At 40.7% G+C, this 11323-nt stretch overlaps 1 protein-coding gene and 1 pseudogene across 1 annotated transcript in view; one reads left to right on the plus strand and one right to left on the minus strand.

Annotated features, from left to right (window-relative positions):
- Nucleotides 1-11323, plus strand: part of MAML1 (mastermind like transcriptional coactivator 1) — a 58937-nt gene that overhangs the window by 4692 nt on the left and 42922 nt on the right. The window lies entirely within an intron of this gene.
- Nucleotides 802-1518, minus strand: LOC100955280 (annotated as a pseudogene).

Genomic DNA, 11323 nt, shown 5'->3' on the forward strand with positions numbered 1-11323 from the left:
CCAGCCGCAGTGTTTGTGGCCAGCATCCTAGCCACTGAGCTACAGGCGGTGAGCCTATAAGTTTTGGGGGTTTTTTTGTTTGTTTGTTTTTTTGTTTTTGCTTTTTTGTGTGAGACAGGGACTCACACAGTTGCCCTGGGTAGAGTGCTGTGGCATCATAGTTCACAGCAATTTCAAACTCTTGGGTTCAAGTGGTCCTCTGGTCTCAGCCTCCTGAGTAGCTGGTACTATAGGTGGCCCCCATATGCTGGGCTAGTTTTTCTATTTTTATTAAAGATGGGGTCTCACTGTTGCTTAGGTTGGTCTGGAACTCCTGAGCTCAGGCCATCCACCACCTTTGACCTTCCAGAATGCTAGGATTACAGGTGTGAGCCACTGCTCTGGGCTTGGGATAGTTTTTTTTTTAAAAAGACAACTGATGTGGCTTTAGGGTCTCATTTCTTCCTCTAATATCTGGCAGTTTATCTAGCACCCTTTTTCTTTTTATATTTTTAGCATCTCCTTTCTCACTGAGTCTTTCCCTTCAGCTTGAAAACATGAGCAAATACAGTCCTTTCTTTTGTGTTTTCTCACAATTGTTTTCTCAAAATTGTATTCCATAGTCTACCTCTCTTTGCCCTTTCAGTTTGAACTTCCCACTTACTATAATATGCCTTCCATCTTTTGTAAAGAAGCACACCAAGGATGGAATTGCCAAATTCATTGGTTTCTTTGTCATTCTTCTTGACTTCCTTCATAAGACTCTTCTTGCAGCTTTTCTTTTCTTTCTTTTTTTTTTTTTTTAACTAAAACAGTTAACAATTTTATTTTCGCATTTCACAATACAAATGAAAACTGCCCCTTTTTTTGGTTCCACTTCTTCCCTTCAAAACTTATTCTCTCTTTGATAGGAAGAGAGAGCAAGTTTTCCTTATGCTATTAAGCACCATGATCTCCGGGTGAAGCACCATGATCTCCTGGTGAAGCAGAACAAGTAATATAAAACTGACATAAAGAAAACTCTGCTCTATCCTTATCTGTCTGGTTGGGTCATTCCAGGACAAGTGGGCACCATCATGGGACAAGCAGGAGGTCTCATCATTGGGGACCCAGGTATCATTGGCATGTGACCTCCTATGGGTGGCCTCATTCCAGGAGCAGGTCCCACTGGCATCATCCCAGGAGGAGGCGGACCCATCATCAGCATCATGGGAGGGCCCCCCATATGCAGTGCTGGCATCATACCAGGATGAGGAGGATCCGGAAGACTGGGGGGAGGTGGAATCATTGTCCCTGCAGGAGGAGGAGCCGAGAATGGAGTAGGAGATATTTTTCCTTGTTGAAATGCAGCCATTGTTTTGTCAATTAGGCTCTGGGCCCCTCTTCCATCCATTTCTGATAGTAGAGTCTTTCACATTCTCTTTGTGCTTCCTCCCACTGCAGTGTGTCTTTCTCACAGATAGAGAGTAATGGGTGAGATATGTATCGCAGTAGTCACAACAAAACTCAGGCATATTCTCTCCTGGCCGTTAGCGACTCTGTTCTTTCTTGCAGCTTTTCTTTTCTGATTTTCTTTAAGTTTTTTAATTTTTTCCCTCTGTCTCCTTTCTACTTTCCCTTATATATGCAGCAAATATTTGAGTGGATTCAACCAACTATGGACTAAAAATATTAGGGAAACAAAAAATAATAATACAACAATAAAAATAGTACAGATTTAAAGTATATAGGAGGATGTGGATGGCTAGACCCAAGTACTAGCCATTTTATATAAGGGACTTGAACATCTATAAATTTTGGTATCCTGGGGGGAGTCCTAGAACCAATCACCTATGGAAACCAAAGGACAATAGCATTTTGTGCTCTGGGGATACAGCAGTAAACAGGACAAATTAAAACTCTGCTCATGCCTGTAATCCTAGCACTCTGGGAGGCTGAGGCAGGTGGATTGCCCAAGCTCAGGAGTTCGAGACCAGCCTGACCAAGAGTGAGTCCCCAAGGTTTGGCGTGGCTCATGCCATAATCCTAGCACTCTAGGATAAGATGACCAGATTTTAACATTGGTAAAGTGGGACATTGACTGGGGGCGGGGCTAGGGCGGAGCCTGACAACAATGCAAACTTTGATAAGCAGTTCTCGATAATCACTTCTCAGTAATTATTTGTTATTATTACAGTTTAACATAAAATTAACAAAAATAATATAAAACTCATATCCTGGCAAAATAGCCACATGGCAGCCGAAAACCGTATATTCACTGCTTGTTCTCCCGCCCGTTCATGCATTCTTTCCAAAAATTGGGACTTTTTTTTAAAACGCCGCGGGACGCGGGACAAATTGTTAAAAAGCGGGATGTATGGTCACCTTACTCTAGGAGGCAGAGATGGGTGGATTGCCTGAGCTTGGGAGTTGGAGACCAGTCTGAGCTAGAGTGAAACCCCATCTCTAAAAATAGCCGGGCTGCCGGGCACAGTGGCTCACACCTATAATGCTAGCATTCTGGCCAAGATGGATGGATTGCCTGAGCTCAGGAGTTCCAGACTGGCCTAAACAAGAGCAAGACCATCTCCAAAAACTAGCTAGGCATTGTGGTGGGTGCCTGTAGTCCCAGCTACTTGGGAGGCTGAGGCAAGAGAATTGTTTGAGCCCAAGAGTTGGAGGTTGCTGTGAGCTATGATGCCAGAGTACTCTACTAAGGGTGACAAAGTGAGACTCTATCTCTAAAAAAAAAAAAACCAACAGAAAACCCAGGCATTGTGGCAGGCACCTATATTGCCAGGTACTAGGGGAGGCTGAGGCAGGAGGGTCTTTTGAGCCTAAGAGTTTGAGGTTGCTGTGACCTATGACACCATTTTACCAAGTGTGACAAAATGAGACTCTGTCTCAAAAAACCAAAAAACTCATGGAGAAAGTATCAATAATTTTAAACATTAATTTTAAAGTGTGATACATGTTAAGCAAAAATTAAAAGCACTGCTACCAAGTGACTGACAGCAACTTAAGATGACTTGTTGTATTATTTTGTATGTTGAGAATATGTCATAATTTTTAAAAAGTTTGCCAAAGTAAAAAAAAAAAAAAAAGACTTGTCTTGATTTGGGCCTGAAAGATTGGAGGCTGAAAGTTTCAGGAAAGAACATTCCAGTTAGAGCCACCAACACAAAGTCTCTGATGCAGGAACCTTCTGAGCTTGCATGAAGAATGGAAGCATGTGTGGAGCAGCCTGGTGGGTAGATGGCTGGTATGAGCAGTGGGTAAGCAAGGAGCAGATTGAGTGCCGTGGGAAGCAGTATCAGGATTTGAAGCAGAAACATCATGATCTAACTTACATTTTGTAAATGTCATTCTAGTGCTAGGCAGAGGAGGTTTGGGGTTGGTGTGGTAAGAGTGGATACATTTGAGGCTTTTCTAATTGTCTAAGCTCATTGCAGACACCAAGGCTGCTGAACTAGTGGTGATAGTAGAGATGGGAGGAGGCGGTGGATTTTGAACAGTTCCTGTAGGTAGAGGTGACAGGACCTATTTGCTGGACTAGATGGTTGGGTTGTGGGAACAGAAAAGAGGGGAGTAGTCAAAGGGAACTGCTAGATTTTTGGCTTGCAAAACTTTCTTTGCACACTTTTTAAATACTGTGTGTTCATGTTCCTTACCAGGCACAATGCCTCATGCCTATAACCCTAGCACTTTGAGAGGAGGGTGGATCAGTCGAGGCATGGAGCAGTGAAACTTGTTCTCTACAGAAAAAAAATAAAATAAAAATTAGCTAGACATGGTGTCTTCTTTTTCTTTTTCTTTTTTTTTTTTTTTTGAGACAGAGCCTCAAGCTGCCAGGTAGTATGCTATGGCATCACAGCTCACAGCAACCTCCAACTCCTGGGCTTAAGCGATTCTCTTGCCTCAGCCTCCCAAGTAGCTGGAACTACAGTTGCCTGCCACAACGCCTGGCTATTTTTTGGTTGCAGCCATCATTGTTGTTTGGTGGGCCCAGGCTGGATTCGAACCGCCAGCTCAGGTGTATATGGCTGGCACCTTAGCCACTTGAGCCACAGGCGCCAAGCGCAGGCACGGTGTCTTGAAACTATAGCTTCAGCTACTTGGGAGGCTGAGGTAGGATCACCTGGGCCCAGAAATTTAAGGTTGCAGTAAAGTATGATCATACCACTGCATAGTGAGACTGTCTACATAAAATGTTCCCTGGGCAATGTTTACTTTTTTCACTCTTTATTTCCTGGGTAATGTCATCGATTCTTTCATGCTTTCATCTGTCACTTGTAATAGAAGGCATCTCTGTCTTCCACGTTCAAATCAATATTTTCAACTGTCTACTAGACATTGCCATTTTGATTTCCCCTGTATCCAAAATGAACTCTACTTTTTTCCTACCAAATTTTATGTTCCCTGTGTTTTCCCTAGCCCAGTCATCCAAAGTAGACACCTGAGGATCTGTTCCTTTTCCTTCATTTTCAGCTTTCAGTTGATGGATCTTTCAGGCAATTTTGAGCTGTTGCTGGGAGCTAGGAATTGTGGCAGATGCTGGACCTATAAGGTATTACAGGGTCTAATAAGGAGCAGACAGTAGATGGGTCATTGCAAAGCCTGTGGGAAAATCAGGGAGGGAATGCCTTTTTGGTGAAGTTTGGAAGGCTTTTAAGAATTGACTTTTGGGCGGTGCCTGTGGCTCAGTAGGAAGGGTGCCAACCCCATATACCGAGGGTGGTGGGTTCAAACCTGTCCCTGGCCAAACTGCAACAAAAAATAGCCGGGTGTTCTGGGCGCCTATAGTCCCAGCTACTCAGGAGGCTGAGGCAAAAGAATTGCCTAAGCCCAGGAGCTGGAGGTTACTGTGAGCTGTGACGCTAGGACACTCTATCAAGGGTGATAAAGTGAGACTCTGTCTCTTTAAAAAAAAAAAAAAAGAATTAACTTTTAAGAAGAGTCTTAAGTTTTAGTCAGATGCTTTCCCCAGAGGGTGTTCCACAAAATGCTAATTTCAAAGAGTTATAGAATGGAACTAATTTGGGAGACAGTGAACTAAACAGGTTTTTTTGGTTCTCTTGAGCATTTGCTCATATGAACCAAACAAATTTAAACAATTTCTTCTATTTAGGATGTTTCCAACCCTTTAATATACTAGTATGCATGCCAACTTGAGCTCTTACCTAGGGTCGTCTAATGGGACATTGATCCTTTCAGGAAACTAAGCAAAAACACAAAATTATAATAGTAGTTCTTTGAATTTGGGGCTTAAAGTGCCAGAGGTCAGGAAGAGCATATTTGAAAATGGGTGTTTGGACTAAATAATTTTGTTTATTTTTTAGAGACAGAGTCTCACTTTATCACCTTCAGTAGAGTACTGTGGTGTCACAGCTCACAGCAACCTCCAGCTCTTGGGCTTAGGCGATTCTCTTGCCTCAGCCTCCCAAGTAGCTGGGACTAAAGGCGCCCGCCACAATGCCGAGTTATTTTTTTGTTGCAGTTTGGCCGGGACCAGGTTTGGACCCACCACCCTCAGGAGATGGGACTGGCGCCCTGCTCACTAAGCTACAGGCACCATGCTGGACTAAATAATTTTGAAACGCTGTGAACTTGCACATATTTTTAGGTTGACATCTAAAACTTTTCATCCTGGCTTGGCACCTGGAGCTCGGTGGCTAGAGCACGGGCCACATACACAGGGGCTGGTGGGTTTGAACCCAGCCCAGGCCTGCTAAACAACAACTACAACAAAAAAATAGCCAGGCATTGTGGCAGGCGCCTATAGTCCAGCTACTTGGGAGGCTGAGGCAAGAGAATGGCTTAAGCCCAAGAGTTTAAGGTTGCTGTGAGCTGTGAAACTACGGTACTCTACCAAGAGTGACATAGTGAGACTCCATCTCAAAAAATAAATAAATAAATAAAACTTTTCATCCTAAGTTTTTGCCTTATCAAAAATGATAATGGACTGGGTGTGGTGGCTCATGTCTCTAATCCTAGCACTCTGGGAGGCCAAGGAAAGAGGATAGCTTGGGCTCAGGAGTTCAAGACCAGCCTGAGCAAGAGTGAGACCCCGTCTCAACTAAAACTAGAAATATTAGCCAGCGTCATGGTGACTGCCTATAATCTCAGGTATTGGACAGCAGGTGCTGAGGCAGGAGGATAACTTGTGTCCAAGAGTTGGAGGTTGCTATGAGCTGGCTGACACCAAGTACTTACAACCTGGAGCAACAGAGTCAGACTCTGTCTTGTGAAAAGAAAAAAAAATCTAGCGTATTTATTGTGTCAGCCAATTGTCTACTGAATTATTGTAATTCAGTTAAGTAAAAAATGTAAAGTAAGAAATTTATAAATGCTACGTGTATTCAATATGGATCAACTATTTTAAAAGGAGAAGAGTGCAAAAATTTTATAGTTGCAGGGGATATAACTTACAGAGAATTATAATTTTTTTTTAAAAAGATTATATCACTTTTTAAAATGTAGCCAGTAGATTAGAATCTGAATATCTTAGCAATATGCTGTCTTTCATCAACCATTTAAAGAATGCCTAGAATGCCTTTAACAGAGGTTGTAAATCATTCTTTTTTCTCCTGGAACTTGCATTCTTTTTACACTTACTCCATATGATATATGTTTTATTTTAACATAATACATGTTTGAAATATTTTTATTTCTCTGCAACAAAATTTAACACTGAAATTAAAAATTTTAAATTTACTTTGACCGTAAAGCTCTGTGAACTTAAGAATGTTATGAGGCATTTATAAGATTCTGTGTTATGTCTATGTTTTGTTTCAATAAGTTAAGTTATAGCAATTTAGTATACAACAAATAACAAATGCATTACAAATTTTTATTAGTAATAAGTAAAAAAAATAACATTTTTATTAGAACGTCTCCCAGGCTTAATAAGATAGATTAGGCTCCCCTCTTCCCTTTATTTCTTTCTTTATTCATGTATCCATCAATAAATATTATTTGTTGCCAAAGTGAGAGTTCTCAATTCAGTTCTTATTTTTTGTTTTTATAAATTTAAGCCCCAGAAATCCTTGTTCACATAAATAACTGTAAAGAAAAGGAAGAAGTTTAGTTATAGCGGTGTTACTCAGTACAGTAGAACCTCTGTAAGTTGACCACCAAAGGTATTGGGGTGGTCAACATAAGGAACTAGGCCCACTGTACTGATACGTACATGTGGTGTATGTCCAGTCTGTAAAAATTAGGTCAACTTGGGGTGGTTTCAGTATAGGGGGTTGGTCACCTATGGAGGTTCAACTGTATTTTGAAACATCAGTTGTATGTCAAAAAAATCACATAGTGATGGTATCATTAAAAATTAGTTTAAGGCTGGCCACAGTGGCACACCTATAATCCTAGCACTCTGGGAGGCTGAGGCCGGTGGATTGCTTGAGCTCACAGGTTCAAGATCAACTTGAGTGACAGTGAGACCCTGTCTCTAAAAATAGCTGGGCATTGTGATGGTCGCCTGTAGTCCCAGCTACTCGGGAGGCTAAGGCAAGACAATCACTTGAGCCTAAGAGCTTGAGATTGTGGTGAGGTATGACGCCACAGCACTCTCTACCCAGGGCAATAAAGTGAGACTGTTTCGGGGAAAAAAAAAAAAATCAGTCTTTCAGTTTTATTGAAAACAATAAGAAACCATCTCACTTGCAAAAGGATTTATATAGTCATTAGTCATTTACTTTCTCGGTTACTGAGAAATATAACAAAAAGCCTTTACCAAGTCTTAACAGTTGATTATTGAGTGTACCTATTATTCTTTCACTTACAGGTACCTGTTTAACCTAATACACACAAAATTTACTGGGAGAATAAAAATACTGTTTATTTTAATACACTTTTGCCAGTACAGTATTTTTGATTAATACTTTGATCTGCTTTAGGTAAATTTTTTTTCTTTCTTTTGTTTTGAAACAGACTCTCATCATGTTACCCTTGTGCTCGTACTTTCTCTTTCCTGTAATATTCTCACTTTCCCTGTTTTTTTGCATTTGTTTTTAGAATCATGTTTTGTTATAATTGGATGACCTTAGAGACCATCTAGTCCTCACCTTCTGTTTTAGAGTTGAGCAAACTGAAGTTTATATAGGTGGAGCTCAATTGCTCAAGGGCCACAAGAAGCCACAGGTATCTGGGAGATGAGAACACATGTCCAATGCTTTTCCACCTTCCAGGATGTATCCCCCAATTGCTCTCCTTAACTCCTTGTCATAGTCACTGATGGTGTCCCCTTGTGTGGGTTTACTCTGTTCTGTGCTATCTTGCACTACTCAAATACCCAGTAAATATCTCTAAGTCTTAAAAAAAGAAAGAAATTACAGAAAGAGAGAAAATAGAATAAGAAATGACTATTAGCTTGAGAACTAAAGGCATGAGTTGCCAGATTAAAAGGGTGTGCATGTGCCCAACACGGGAAGAGAAGAGACCCAAACCAGTCATGAAATCTCTGAACATTTGGTTTAGAGTAAAGATTTATAAGCTTCTGGATAGGAGTGCACTAGGTTATGTATTAAATACCAGAATATCTTTGGACTTTATGGCAGCAATGTAGGAAACAAGAAGACAGCTGGAACAGCACCTTAAATTCTGAAGGAAAATGATTATCGACCTAGAATTTTATACCTGACCAAACTATACAACAAGATTCAGTGTAGAATAACATCATTTTACTGTGTCAAAAGTTTAAAAAAATTAACTGTTATCTGCCCCTTCTCAAGAAGCTATTGGAAGATAAGCTCCAATAGCAAATTGAAATACTAAATTAAAGAGTAAGACACAAGATTCAGGAAATAAGAGACCCAATTCAGAAAACACAACAAGGGAATTCCATAGAAGATGGTAAAACCCAATCTCAGGGTTACAGCTCTGCACCAGATGTGGAGGGCAGCTGAGCTCTACTGCAGCAATGCAACCCATCACCGAGACCCTTACTTCTGTAAATCAGACCATCTTTTTGTTGTTGAGACACAATCTCACTGTGTAGCTAGTGGCATGATCATAGCTCACCGCAACTTCAAACTCCTGGGTGATCCTCCTGCCTTAGCCTTCCAAGTAGCTGGGACTACAGGCATGTGCCACCACACCCAGATAATTTTTCTGTTTTTTGTAGAGGCAGAGTCTTGGTATGTTGCTCAGGTACACAACTGTGCTGAGACTCCCTTGTGACCTTGCTCACCTCCTCCTGGAGCCTCTATCTAGGAAAAAGGGGCAGTGCCACTTTCTCCTTACAACCAGCGTGTGCTTACCCTCTGCCTTCAAAATTAGGCAGTACACTTGACCTTTTTAACAATGTAAAGGTTAGTGGTGCCAACTCCCCTTTCCCTCTACCCTGCATAGTCAAAAATCCAAGTACATGTGGAAATACTTAAGGGAGGAGTCGTATCTTGATGTACTTATATTCCTAGTAATAATGATTTTATAAGTTTAAAAATAATATTCAATTATTAATTGTTAGTAGATTAAAAATATTAGAAATAGGAAACAAAGTCTAGACAAAGGGAGACAGTTCTGGAGAATCTGTTTGGATCCATTTTCCTGGCTTTGAGCACAAAGTGCAAGATCCTGTCACTTTAATTTTTTTTTTTGCAGTTTTAGCCAGGGCCGGGTTCGAACCCACCATCCCGTGTATGGGGCCGGTGCCCTACTCCTTGAGCCACAGGCACCGCCCCATGTCACTTTAATATTTATAAAACCTGGCATGTTATATATCCCCCCCTGCAGCTGCTGGCTGAAGGCCTTAAAGCTACTTTCTACCAGGACAAGGCTTTGTTCTCTGAGAGAGTGGTTTTTGAGAGTTAAAAATGTAAATTCTTTAATCTTTTCCAACTCAGAAAGACTTAATCTGGATCAGATAAAGAGAAAAAAATATCTCTTTTCTTCTGTCACCTTGATTGGGCCAGAAGAGTCTATCTCAGCAGTTCTCATCCTATGGGTTGCAACACCTTTGGGGGTCGAAGATCCTTTCACAGGGGTCACCTAAATATATCCTCCATATCAGATATTTATATTATGATTCATAACAGTAGCAAAATTACAGTTAGGAAGTAGCAATGAAAATAATTTTATGGTTGGGGGTCACCACAACATGAACTGTATTACAGGGTTGTAGCATTAGGAAGGTTGAGAACCACTGGTCTATCTGTTTAAACACAAGACTGTCAAAATATTAAAACATCACATCTGTTGTGCGTGACTGTAAATCAACTAAAATTTGATCCTTAAGTCGGCCTCTGATTGACTTCCTTATCAAGTCTCACCGTGTTGCTCAGGCTGGTCCTGAACTCCTGGCTCAAGTGATCTTCTGCCCCAGCCTCCCCTTATCTTGTTTACATTAAGACCATAATTCTTTCAAACACTAACAAGTAAATCCATACAATTAACATAATCAACTGTAGAGGTAGTCTGGTTAATAAGAATACAAGTGCAGCAAGAACCACAATGGGATTATTTGCTTTAATTTGATGAGATTTATGACTATAACACTGGTATATGAAATAAATACAGAACTAGCCTGATTCTTGGGATGGCATTCTGGAAGCCTCATGAGGAAGTATGTACATCCTCCCAAGCCCCACTGCTTTTAAAACTATCTCTTTTTACAAAGGTACATGTGAATCTTTCTAAACGTAGAATATAAATGTCTTAACACAATAACTAAGAAAATGACATGAAGACTATGTTAACCAGTTTGATGAAAATATTTCAGATTGTATATAGAACCAGCACACCATACCCCATGACTGCATTAATGTACACAGCTATGATTTAATAAAAAAGAATTTTAAAAAACTATCTCTTTGTGTCTGTTATTTCTCTATATTAATATTCTATAACTCCTATTAATGATTTTCTGGTGGTCTCCTTACACCACCAAGTCACTAGAAAATAAACCCACTGTGTGTCGAGGCTGGTCCCTGACAAATCCACACGTAACTTGAGACTCTCAAAATCTTAACTCCTGGAGGCCAGGCGTGGTGGCTTATGTGTGTAATCCTAGCACTCTGGAAGGCTGACGTGGGAGGATCCTTTGAGCTAAGGAGTTCAGGATCAGACTGAGCAAGAATGAGACCCTTGTCTCTGAAAAATTGGCTAGGCATATGGAAGGTGCCTGTAGTCCCAGCTACTCAAGGGGCTGAGGCAGTAGGATTGCTTGAATCCAGGAGTTCGAGGTTGTAGTGAGATAGGCTGACATTACGGCACTCTAGCCTGGGCAACAGAGTGAGACTCTTATCTCAAAAAAGAAAAAAAAGGTCTTATAGCCTACTGCTGACTGAAAGTCTTACTGATAAATACTTACTTTGTATGTTATATGTGTTATATACTGTATTCTTTTTTTTTTTTTTTTTTT

Source organism: Otolemur garnettii, unplaced genomic scaffold (assembly GCF_000181295.1).
Source record: "Otolemur garnettii isolate 467f Iridium unplaced genomic scaffold, OtoGar3 scaffold00146, whole genome shotgun sequence".
Taxonomy (NCBI): Eukaryota; Metazoa; Chordata; class Mammalia; order Primates; family Galagidae; genus Otolemur; species Otolemur garnettii.